Raw genomic sequence first — 12364 nt, forward strand, 5'->3', positions numbered from 1 at the left:
ATGTTTTTCACATGAAATTCAACATTACATAGTGAGCAAGACCTAGGGCAGTGATGGCAAAACTTTTGAGCTCCGCATGTCAGCATTTTGAAAAACCCTAACTTAACTCTGGTGACGTGTCATATATAGAAATTTTCGGATATTTGTAACCATAGTAAAACAAAGATTGATATTTTTGACATTTATTTTATATACTTAAATGCCATTTAACAAAGAAATATCAACAGAAAAAAATGAGTTCATATGTCATAGGTTCGCAATCACTGACCTAGGGTCAAGCTCACAGGTTTATTGTAGAAACTCAGTGGGGTCTGCCCTGGAATGTGCTCTCTGGGTTCCTTGACAGTGGTCAGGTCTGCTGCACGGGCTATGGTTGAGCTCATTGGCCATTTTCTCTTCCTCGTGACAAAGCCACAACCTCATTTGATTCTCCACAAGGCCTTGGGCAAAGCTCTTTTCACCCTAGATACAGAGATTGGAGATTCTGTGAGAGATCCCTGTCCTGTGTGAAGCCAGAACCATAAATCCCAGAAGTCAGCCATGTGGCCCTTGAACAGGGGGTCCCTGTTCCAGGAACGACAGAGTTCAACCTGCTGGGGCGTTTGCATGCACGACTCCGGAGACCAGCTTCAGAGACACAGATCTAAATTTATTGAGGAAGTAAAGCCGTATATAAAGGGGTGAGCAGCCAATACAATAGGGACATGCTTGCTATGTTATCCAATTTGCTTGAGGGCCGGGTCTAAGAGAGGTGGATCTTGGTGATTTGTCAGGCGGGCGTTGCCACTTCCTACTGTGCTAAGGAAGCATGTTCACTGGAGTGAGCTCACAGCATTGCATTGGCCCCAGCACTGAGATAAATCATTTGAGCTCTGCCCACATGGCCCCATGCTAAGTTTATTCCTGACTAAAAGAATACAGAAAAAGAGTGGAAAAAATCTAAAATATTAGATAGTGTCAGCACCTTGTAGTGGACGAGGGTAGTGGAATGAAACACAGGAGGGCATATCAAAGAGCATGCCTTGCTGAGGAAAATATAGATATGTGTAATAAACCACCGGGATACATTTAACTGCATGTATTCTAAGTTATGGGAAAGCTTCTTGTCTTGCAAAATAGAATGCATTAATTTTAAACCTGCCTCTAGAAATAGGACCTATTAAATGAGAAGCAATAAATGATTGTTTTTAAATCGAAGAAAATTTGACAAATGGAAGTTATTGTTTGCTTTGTTAGACATATTATATCAGACTAACAGGAAATTCCCAGTCTTTTAAACAAAATAAATCATTACCACATACTCTGCCACATAGGAAGTCTCAATAAATTCCAAAGAAGATATATATGTTTTTTCTCCATTGATATGTTCATGAACCATATATGGTTAGAGAACTATATATTCTCTAACCATAATGCACTCAGGTAAGAAGTTAATAATAAAGGATAGCTTTAAAATCACCAACTATCTGGACAGTTTAGAAGGTATAACGGAAGCTGAAGTGAAGTATACTCTATATAAACCTTAGTGTCTTTGAAGAAATAAGGAAAAGGGGAAACATAATCTCAGAAATCAGGAAAACAAAGAATTTCAAAATAGCCTTCAGAAAACTGCTTCTCTAAAAATATTGGTAAAACAAACAGATTTCTAGGCAGACTGACAAAGAAACAGAGAAACACGCTGTACAAATAGTTGTAACAAGTTAGCTGAAATGGACCAATAACTGGGAAGAAACAAACTATACAACCTTCCTCCTCAAGAGAATGTGATGCCCTGACTAGTCTATGAAAGAAGTTGAATTTGTTGTTAAAGCATCTAAGGAAGGGCATCCAGGCCCAGGTGGTTCACCGGTGAATTAAACAGAATAAATGAACAGACACTTCACTGAATACGCTATAACATGATACATGAGCACTTGAAAAGTTCAACATCATAAGTCATTACCAAAGGTTAATTAAAGCACAAAGAGACTAACTAAAATAAAAGACTGTGATAACACTCAATGCTGGGGAGGATGTGGAGAAACTGTCACTCATACAGTGCTGCTGGGAATGTAGACTACTAACAGCCACTGGGGAAAGTAGTTTGGTTGTTTCTTAGAAAACTAGATATGTAACTACCACACACCCCAGCAATTGCACTCCTGGGCATTTATCCCAGAGAAATAGAAACTTTCATCCACTCAAAAACCTGAGCACAAATGTTTATGGGAGCTTTATCTTAAAACTTGCAAGCAATCTCTGAAATCCCTTGTTGGGATAAATATCTACATTTTATAAGAAACGTCTGTCACATAAAATGGGTCGAGTATATGAAAAGGGAATTTCATAAAGGGAAACACAAAACGTTAACAAGGTATGAAGATGTTAAATTTCACTTGTAAGATATGCAGAGATGTTAAATTGTACTTGTAGTCAGAGAAGTAATGAGGCCCTCTTTACATCGATCTGCAAGACAAATTAGAGTGTGATGATGGGAAGTGTTGTTGAGGCTAATGGACAAATGGGAACATGATGGGCAGTGATGGGAGTGTAATCTAGTACAGGCACCCAGGAGGGCCATCTATAAGTCTTAGAAAAATTAAATATGCTCTTATATATTTGAATATTCATATATATGATTTTGCTGAGTCCTAAGAGCATAAGTATCACCGTAGGAGAACCTATAACATTGGCCTCTCAGGCTCAAGCTTGAACTGAACACTTTTTTCTCTTTATTTCAACATGTTCTCTTGTTGTGTTCCCAGTAATGGGGGCTCTGGTTCCCGGGGACCCTGCAGGGAGCGTTGTTCCAGACTCTAGATGGTTCAACACTCGTGCCCGACATCTCTTGCCGTTTTCAAGAAGATCCCCTCAGGTAAGTGAAGGTGGCCTGGGTCAGACCCATTCACACCAGGCCAGCCTCCTCTGTGGGCCATCCCTGTGCAGCCCACATCCCCCCTCTTCATGTGGTGGATAGGGGGTCCTGCAGGGAGAACCACGGGAGTGTTTGGAGCAGTGGATAACCTAGAGGTCCTGCTGTGATCACACCCCAGGGTGGGGCAGGCAGGTGGGGATGGGGCTCTAGAGGGGTCCCTTATCTGTGCCAATGGGATTCCTAGGCCCTCAGGATAACATGCCTTTTCCTTGCCAGTAGAGGTCTCAGCAACTCACATTTTGTGTGTCCGGGGTGTACGGTTAACAGGGTTTTAGAGAACCAGCAAAACAGGGCTCTGAGGTTTCCCCTGGTGACTGAGAACTGTCTTTATAGAGCTCCACGCAGGAGAACAGACCGGAGCCAAAAGATGGGGTCCTCAACTCCATGCCCCTGCAAGAGGCACAGATACCTGGTATATCCTCAAGCCTGAAGCACCACAGGAAGGGTGAGTGTAGGTGCCCAGTTAACCCAAACTCCAGAACTCCAGGGAGTCAACAAGACCCAGGTTCCAGAAGGCACCTTGCTACTCCCGAGTTCCCTCCTAGTGCCCACTACCCAAAGGAATCTGGGTCCTCGTCTCCTCCATGTCAGGAGCTGGGGTCTTCTAGGGCTGCACATTGTATGGGGACCAGGACTGCTTATCATGGAGATCCATGTCTTTATTGCTGTGGGACCTGGACCATAAAACCTTCCATTGCCATGACAACTGTGCACCCTAAACATACCACATGTCCTAATATCCAGACCCTCCACCCCAGGAAAAGCCTCTGTGTTCTCATCATACATTGGGATGTTCTGTCAGAAATCACATGGGTGACACTGTTAATACAAGCATGTGCTGTCTGTCTTCTGCTAAGAGAATGACCTAAGATACTTAATGTGCTTCATGTTCCTCACCTGCAATTCTTTTTTTGTCAAGAACCTTTTCTCTTAGGGAGAGAGGAGAAAGCAAAGTGCAGACACTTCTGTGATTGGATAAAGGGTAAAATGATAGGCACATATTTCTTTTACAATGGTGGATATAGGATAGTTTCAAGTCAACAATGAACTCAATAACAACGAAGGGATCTCTGATCTTCACAGAGCATAGAACGGTGCCTGTGCATGAGGTGTCCAAAATAAGGAAAATCATAGATGCAAAAAGGCAGTCCACAGACTAAGTTATGGTAAAGATTGACCTTTGTCAGTGTAGATTCCAGACAAGGATCTGACTACCCATCATGAGATCCTGTTAGTGTTTTAATTTCAGACCATCCTTTGTAGTTACTTAAGGTCTCTGAGTTTGCAAGGCTGCCTTGCAGGACTTCCCTGAGCTAGTCAGGTTAGCATGGGGCCCCTTTTTCATTCACACATCCTCCTTTTGTTCATCAATCAATACAAATTATGCATTGATGATGAGTGTTAGTGTTATGTCTTGCTGAACAATGGACCATTCCGGATAAGGTAAGACTAAAACCTTAAATGGCATTCAAAGTGGAATTTTTATTATTAATCCAAATAAAAAGGCAGGTGCATGGGAGGCCATGAGATCCTATATGTTCTTGTTAAAAAATATTCTGTATCAATTTTATACTTTGAGCTAACATGAGCAGAGTCCCTATGCTGCTTGTCTTAAGTTTTGGTATTTTGCATCTAGTATAACATTTACATACCTGGAACAAAAGCAACAACATTAAAGCAGGAAAACTGTTTAGGAATAGAAAATGTCTACTACTAGACAAGACAGCGCCTAAGGGAAATAAGCATCCCAGCCAACCAAAATACCCTTTGCATGTATTTTCATAATTGTTTATTAAGCTAATTATATGTTTCCTTCTTCATCTACTGTTCCTTGCACTTATGCTATGTTTGGCCAGAAGAATTAAGACTCTCTACTGTTTCCTGACCATGACTGATCATTAGAATGTACTTGTCTAGTAGGTGGGAAAAATTAGATATCAAAATTCAACTATTCATATGTAATAAGATGTGTAATAAAAATATAAAAATCAGTTGATGTACATATAATAAATAACAGTTAGGAGATAGAAGAAAAGGTTTGAGAAGCAGTAATTTGTCAGCATCCAGGCATTGTTGACTTTGTGGGAAAGCTGTCAGCCCCCACGGCCAGTGGTTTCTCATCCTTGAAAAGTCTTCAGTCTCCTTGGTGGATGGAGGGCAGTGCAGTGACAGATATCCATTTGTGGTTAGGCCTCTAATAAGGTAACATCCTTTTTAACACATTGGAGAGAGTCTTTAATTTATGTGTTTCAATAAACAAAATCTCCTGGTTGTAAGTTTTGGTCCTTGAAGTCTTTGTCTCTTGGGATTATTGTGAAATTCATTTAGTTCCCTACCCATTTTGTTGTTTATCCTGGTTATTAGCTAGTATTTTCATGAATTCAGTTATTCCTTAGAGCTCTATACTTCTTCATTCAGTTCAAAGATGTGACCTGCGTAGAAACCTGTTACTTAGAGTAAGTCAAGCCCTGACCAGTTTGCCTCAGTGGGTGGGGCGTAGGCCTGCATGCCCAAAGGTCCCAGGTTCAATTCAGGTCAAGGGCATGTACCTTGGTTGCAGCCAAATCCCCAGTAGGGATTCTGCTAGAGGCAGGTGATCGATGTTTCTCTCTCATCGATGTTTCCAACTCTCTATCCCTCTCCCTTCCTCTCTGTAAAAAATCAATGAAATATATTAAAAAAATAAAAATTAGAGTAAGTCAAGAGTCCTTTTCATGAATTTTTCTAAAGATGTAACATATTTGAAGATGCAGTAAAGTAAAACAATATCTATGAATGACAAAACAAAGAGGGATGGTTATAGTTTTGATTGCAATGCAATTGATAAAAAACTGCTTTTTTGGTAAAATATAGCATTTCAAGGCAATGACATTTGGATAACAATAATTACTGTAAAATTACAGAGAACGATATGAAAATATATAAGTATATGTATATATTTGGATTCGATACATAATCTCAATATAAGAGGAACAGATAACATGTAAGATTTTAAAACATTGGCCTTGGCTTCTTGTATTGAGAATTGGGAATAATTCATAAACTGCCAATGGTTGAGCCACAAGTACCCGGAGTGGAACTGAGAGACATCCTCACAGGAAACCATCCTCTTGGCTGGCCTGGTGTCGCTGACACCAAGACCACTGTTGCACCAGAGTGTTTCCTATTTGAAATTTTCTTTGAATCTTTGTACTTTCCTACCTAGAGCAGGTTGTAACCTTTAGAACATCCATTTTAATAAAAATATAGGTACACAAATAGCACAGTAATTTATATTTTTTAATTTGGTAAAGCTTCTCAGGTAATTTCAAGCATATTAAGTAGTCCTAAATTTGTTAAAAATGTTTCTCTAATAAGGATAGAGAATAAATCCTTGAGGTATTCCAGGGCCCATTGGAATTGACTCAAAGTCATCTCCTGTTTTAAAAGTCTCTTACAATAGAAACTTTGGGAAGGTTGCAAATATACTTGTGCAAAAGATTATACCATCGAGATTTTGTAAATCAAAGTAAAGCAAACACAGACTTAGGGTAATCCCTCTAAAAGATAATAATCATACTTGCAAACAGTTGTAATATTCAGTATTTTGTCCAGACTACAGAATTCTCCTTAATTTACATAAGCATTGAATCTTTGTAGGCCAATAAAAGATTATATCCTAGTAATGTCATATGGAGGCTGACAATTCACCACACATAACACATAGATGAACACATAGCACAAAAAGACTATACACATAATTTGAATTATTATTATTCTTGTAGAGAAATACAAGAATATTTTTATATAAAACTTCCACAAAATTATATAGCCTATACCCCTTTTACAAAACTTTCCTCAACTTTCACAAACCTTCTTACCCTTTCAGAAATAACTATCCTTAGAAAAACTTACATTTGTCCTTTTCCTTCAAATATGACACTCCATACCTCACGCCTTCTATTGTCACAACTGTATAATTTCTTCCAACTTAAGTGGAACATTTTTAACTGTTAGGAGCATTAATTTCCAATCACAAGCACACAAGTGAACAGCCAGCATTCCTTAGCTTGATGTTAATGAACATATTTTAATCAAACTCTTACTTTCAAAACACACACCTTCAGCAAAGCACAAAACATTCCATCAACAGCTCCAAATCCATTTTACAGACCTTCTGCAATTAAAAAAAACCCAAAAGCAGTGAACTTCAGACTTGTCTAGCAATCAATGTGTCAGTATTCACGTTATTTCAAAATGTGTAGGTATTTAATATCTTCCATTAAAACTTACTAAGTTAGAAAGAAATAGTTGAAAAAGCTAAAGAGATTTGTGTAGGTGGGTAAGGTATTGTTTTTTTCTATTGGAATAAGTCATATCTTCCAGAGGTTTGTATTTTTAAAAATGGCCTAGACAAGACGTCTTGGTGAACTCAGGTGTTTTCACTTCAAAGGTTCTGGGACTTTGGTTGCATGAAGCCAATTACCTGTAAGCCTTCAAAATGAATAGGGGAGGTTTGGGGAAGGTAAAAGGACTTGGTGGGCTTTGAACTGTTTCTGGAGCAAAACCTATGGAACCTTGAAGACTTCATTTGTAAAACAAGGATAGTCATTTTCAATACCTCAGGGACTGGGTTGCCCCCCCAAATGTTGGCAAGGGGTTGACAAATTCATTCACCCATTTTTGGATTGTTTCTTTCTATTTGGGAATATTTTTCTAGTTTCCAGAAAGCACACAACTCTGAGAGGTATAAAGACTTTCAGGTATATGAAACCTCCGTCTTTCTCCCCTGGGAATGGCAACACAGGTCCCAGGTGCGAGAGTCTTAAAGTTAATGGTGCCAAACCTCTCTATTACCCACTTTATATTGCAACTAGGTAACTGGTGTAACAAAAGAAGATTGGCTTCTTGCTTGAGGCACTCAGGGTCAAGTTACTCCTTTTTGGTCAATATGTACCCCAAAAGAGAACTCTCAATTCACTGTGGGCTGGTCCCCCATCTTTAGGCAGACATATGAGCAAGCCTAGTGTTAGAGGCATGTCTGCCAGTCTCTGGGCTGTTTGGGGCCATTCTGAGTAGGGTGGGTACCCTGTTAAGCCATCTCTCAGGCTTCAGGCTCTCGTGGAAGATAATAATGACAAAGAGATGATTAGCAAACATTCGGTGAGTCTCAAGGTTAGATTCCTCCTGGAAGGTTCCTTTAAATACATTACTTTCCCTTTTGGTTCAGCATCTAGTTCATTTATTCTAAGTATATATGTTACTATTCTGGAGAAAGCATCACTGATTTCATTAAAAAGAAAAAAAACCCCACTCACTAAACAGGTGAATTGGGGAAGATTTGATAAGCAAACCATATATATTCTCATAACATTCCCTAGTTGGAAGGAAACAGGTTTTGATTAAAAAACAGACATTTGTAGGAAAGCTTTATTCCGATGGTGAAAGCAATTAATTGGGTGTGGTTAAAAACAAATAAAATCACCTCAGTATATACAGGGTACTTAGTGGCTTCTCCCCCTCCCCCTTTTTAAAAATAAATTTAAGAGAGGAAGGGAAAGGGAGAGAGATATAGCAACATTAAAGATGAGAGAGAATCATCAATTGGCTGCCTCCTGCACGCCCCCTAATGGGGATCAAGCCTGCAACCTGGGCATGTGCTCTTGACCAGAATCAAACCTGGGACCCTTCAGTCTGCAGGAAAAACACTATCCCCTTAGCCAAACTGGCTAAGGCAATGGCTTCCCATTTAATGATACTTTAAAATTCTCCCGAAGTATCAGTGGGAAGGAAAAAAACTCTTGGAGCTGCACTATGCTTGTTTCCGTTTGTTTCCTTTTTCTAAATCCTGTTTCAGTTTCTTATATCCTTAAAGTGTGGAGGCTTCTCTATAGGAGTTTTCTATAAACCTTATTTAGTAATTCTCTTGCTTTTGCTCCCAGAAACCAGGAGTATATTAATTGCAATAGGTTAAAATAGCCAGGATTACATGTTCCATCAGTTAAATTTCTCTGTGAACCAATCAGGGCCATAGAGAAAATGGAGGATGATTGCTGATTCCTCTCTGGCTGAGAGCAGCTTTTCTCAAAAGGGAGTTGGTAGAATTCCTATTCTCATTTTCCCTTAAGTAAGTAGAGAGTGGTAGTGGAGGAGACAAAAGGGGAAGAAAGAAGGAAAGGGAAGGAACACATCTGGACAAGGAAGCTCAGAGAGCAAAAGATATAGTGGACATGCTATAGAAGGGGGAGGATGGGGTGTTAGCATGTTTTAGGTTCAGGAGATTTTGAAGATAATCTCTGAAATTTATTGTTCATTTATTTTTTAAAGAGAATTTGTCTGTGCTTCTCCTTAGAAGTTTCTAATTTCCAAATCAAGATATGCATCCTATACACTCAATCAGTTTAATTTTCAGGCCGGCATTGTTCCCCTAGAGTCTCATTCAACCTTCTTATGTGCCTCAGTTTCTCTCCTTGCTGACTACAACAACCAGGGCTATCAGCACAGGTGGATTAAACCTCATTAGTGCTCCCCCTTAAGAGCCAGTTAGTTTAGTTGCAGTTGTGTGGGAATTTCCTTATGGGGCTCCTGCATGTCATGAGGAATGACCTCTGACACATCCGCAAAAATCTTCAGTTGTCTAAGAACATCTGAGATTCGTGCAGGAAGGAGAAATTCCCCTTTATCTTCTGAGCTGAACAAGATCAGCTCTCACTTAAACAGCTAAGGTGTTTGCCCAGACTCTCAAAAGGCAAATCCTATAGAAAATCCAGGGCTAAAAACCATTCCCATTTTCCCTCCTGTCTCTCCTTAGCCTGGGATCTATCAACTGTTAACCTTTGTTCCACCAAGAGTATTACAAAATATGGCTCAAATAAAGTCAGCAACACAAGCAAGGGAAGGTCCTGAATCCAACAGACAACTGTCACAAGTTCACCGGCAGGCAGGGAACTGGTACGTCAATGGACCCTTTGCTGGATGCCAGCACCAGGTGTAGGTTAGCAGGGTGGTGCTGGGTGAGATTTTCTGGGATCCTGCTGTATTGTGCCAAGTAAACATCCAAGTAAGAAGCATTCAACACTGTGAACAATTGTTGAGATTTTATCTGAGCCAAATGGTCATTTGCCTTGAATCAAAACCTCAATTGATTGAAATAATGCTCTGGAGAATGGCAGTTGTCACCTTACTTTAGATATTACGGTCAGAAGTGGAGATGTATGTGGGTTGCATGAAATCCATTGGTGATAGATTGGATAAAAAGTAAAATGACAGACACATACTTCTTTCCTATAGGGGGATACAGGATAGAACAGCCAACAATGAACTCAATAACAATGAGGGGATTTATGGTCTCAGCAGAGCACAGAGTGTCCAAAACAAAGGAAAATTCCTTTGACGTTCCAAAGCCATGTTCTTGTAGATTCCAAAAGACAGTAGACAGTCTCAGTTAAGATAAAGCATGACCTTTTTTAGAGAAGATTCCAGCCTAGGACCCAGCAACCCACCATAAACAGCTTTTAGTTAAAAAGTTTTAACTTCAGAACATCCTTTGTGATAACTTTAGGTCTCTGAGCTTAAAAGACCACCACCTAGGCCTTCCCTGACCTAATCACAGGTTAGCGAGTGGCCACTTTTTGTGTGGCCACACTCTCCTTCCATCACTCATGCCCCATTTGTTGCCACCAATCATGTCCCTCCTCTGTCCCATAACAGGAGAAAAAACCATAAACCCTGAGTAGGAAAAGGACCACAAAGGTGCCAGCAGCTGTACCTTTCTCACGAACTGTGGGCCTGGCCAGCACGTCCATGGTGCTCAAAACACAGGTGCCCCAGAACCTGTTCGCCACCTGGGAAGTGGACTGCTCCAGCCCCAGCTGCGTGCCCAGGTGGTGTAGTCTCACTTTAAAGAAGCTAGTGATCTTCAAGAAGCTGGCCAAGGACCTCAATTCCGTGGTAATTTCCGTGAAGATGCGGGACTCCAAGGGCATCCTGAGGTTCCAAGAGATTGTGCTGCCCCGCAGTAGACTAGTGCAGATCAACCTGGCACTGACCTTCTCCCTGCAGTACAACCACTTCCTCAAGGGAGAAGGTAACAATCTCCAGATCATGCTGGAGCAGAGGAAATGCTCTAAGAACAGAAACATCCTGGGCTACAAGACACTGGCCTCTGGCGCCATCCACATGGCTGACGTCATGCAGCGAAACCCCAGGTGTGGCCAGATGGTGAGTCTCTTTTGCAGCATCAAGGAATCCTCCACTACGAGATCTGGATCTCATCCCTGTGCAGTGAGCCCATTGAACACGAGGACAGTGCCATGCAGGTCAGCCCTAAGGCCAAGGCGGCAGGTAACTACGAGGGGCAGGATGAGCTGCAGGCCAGCGGCAGGGAAAGCACAGACAGGACCTGCACAAGGATGCCTTGGAGAAGGGGGAGTCAAAGAAGCAGCGGCCATCAATACGAAGAAACCTGAAGCAGAAAGTCCTGGCGCTGTTTCACAGGTCCAAAGTGTCAGAGAGGGACCTTCGGTCTGACATGATGGGGAAACGCAGGAAAAGTGACCCATACCTGGAGGAGGATGAGAGCGTCCTCAGCACCCCCAGGCCCAAGCTCAGGCCACACTTGGATGGCCTGTCAGACTCCAGTTTGCAGACGGAGATGTGGGACAGCCACAGTGACAGGACCCAAACAGAGCCTCTGAGTCTGCCCCACATGCCCGAGAATTCGTGGGCCCTGGGAGACAAGAAGCCGAGGGAGAGGGACAACGAATTGTGGCCCACAGCACACCCACCAGCAAGGTGGGCACACCCAGCAGCAAGGTGGACAAGATCCAGATCTCCTCCCTGTCCCTGCCGCCCATCGACCAGGAGGACAGTGCCAGACAAGCCAGTCCCGAGGCTGAGTCCTCGGACAACTACTCTGAGTGCATGTGTGAGAGCTTCTTCTCGCAGCGGGAGGCCAGCTACCACACCGCTGACCAGGAGGAGGGTGACTGTGATGAGGGGAATCTCATATTCACACGGAGCACCCTGACCACCCAACAGAACTGCCACCAGAAAGTCCTGTTATGGCTGCGCACAGTCCAAGGTTCAGAGGAGGTCCTGGACCCTGAGCAGGACCATGGGGAGCATGTCCCGGAGGTGGAGGAGGACCTGGACCTCCTGTATGACATGCTGCCGAACCCCAGTGACAGTGGCACAGACACTGAGGACGACGGCAGCGTCCTCAGCACCCCCACACCGAAGCTTCGGCCATACTTTGAAGGCCTGTCTAGCGGCCCAGACATGAAGGACAATCACAGTGTCCTCAGCAGCCCCAATCCCAAGCTCAGGCCATACATGGAAGGCCTGTCAGACACCAGCTTGCCGATGGAGATGCGGGGCCTCCACAGCACCAGGATCCAAAAGGAGCCTCTGAATCTGGCCCACCTGCCTGAGAACGTGAGGGCCCCGGGAGGCAAGCAGCCAAGACACAGT

The 12364-nt window shown here is 42.4% G+C and overlaps 1 pseudogene; it reads left to right on the forward strand.

Annotated features, from left to right (window-relative positions):
* Positions 1-10639: 10639 nt before the first annotated feature.
* The window catches only part of LOC102770280, a 2831-nt pseudogene continuing 1106 nt past the window's right edge, over positions 10640-12364 (forward strand).

Source organism: Myotis davidii, unplaced genomic scaffold, assembly GCF_000327345.1.
Source record: "Myotis davidii unplaced genomic scaffold, ASM32734v1 scaffold398, whole genome shotgun sequence".
Classification (NCBI taxonomy): domain Eukaryota; kingdom Metazoa; phylum Chordata; class Mammalia; order Chiroptera; family Vespertilionidae; genus Myotis; species Myotis davidii.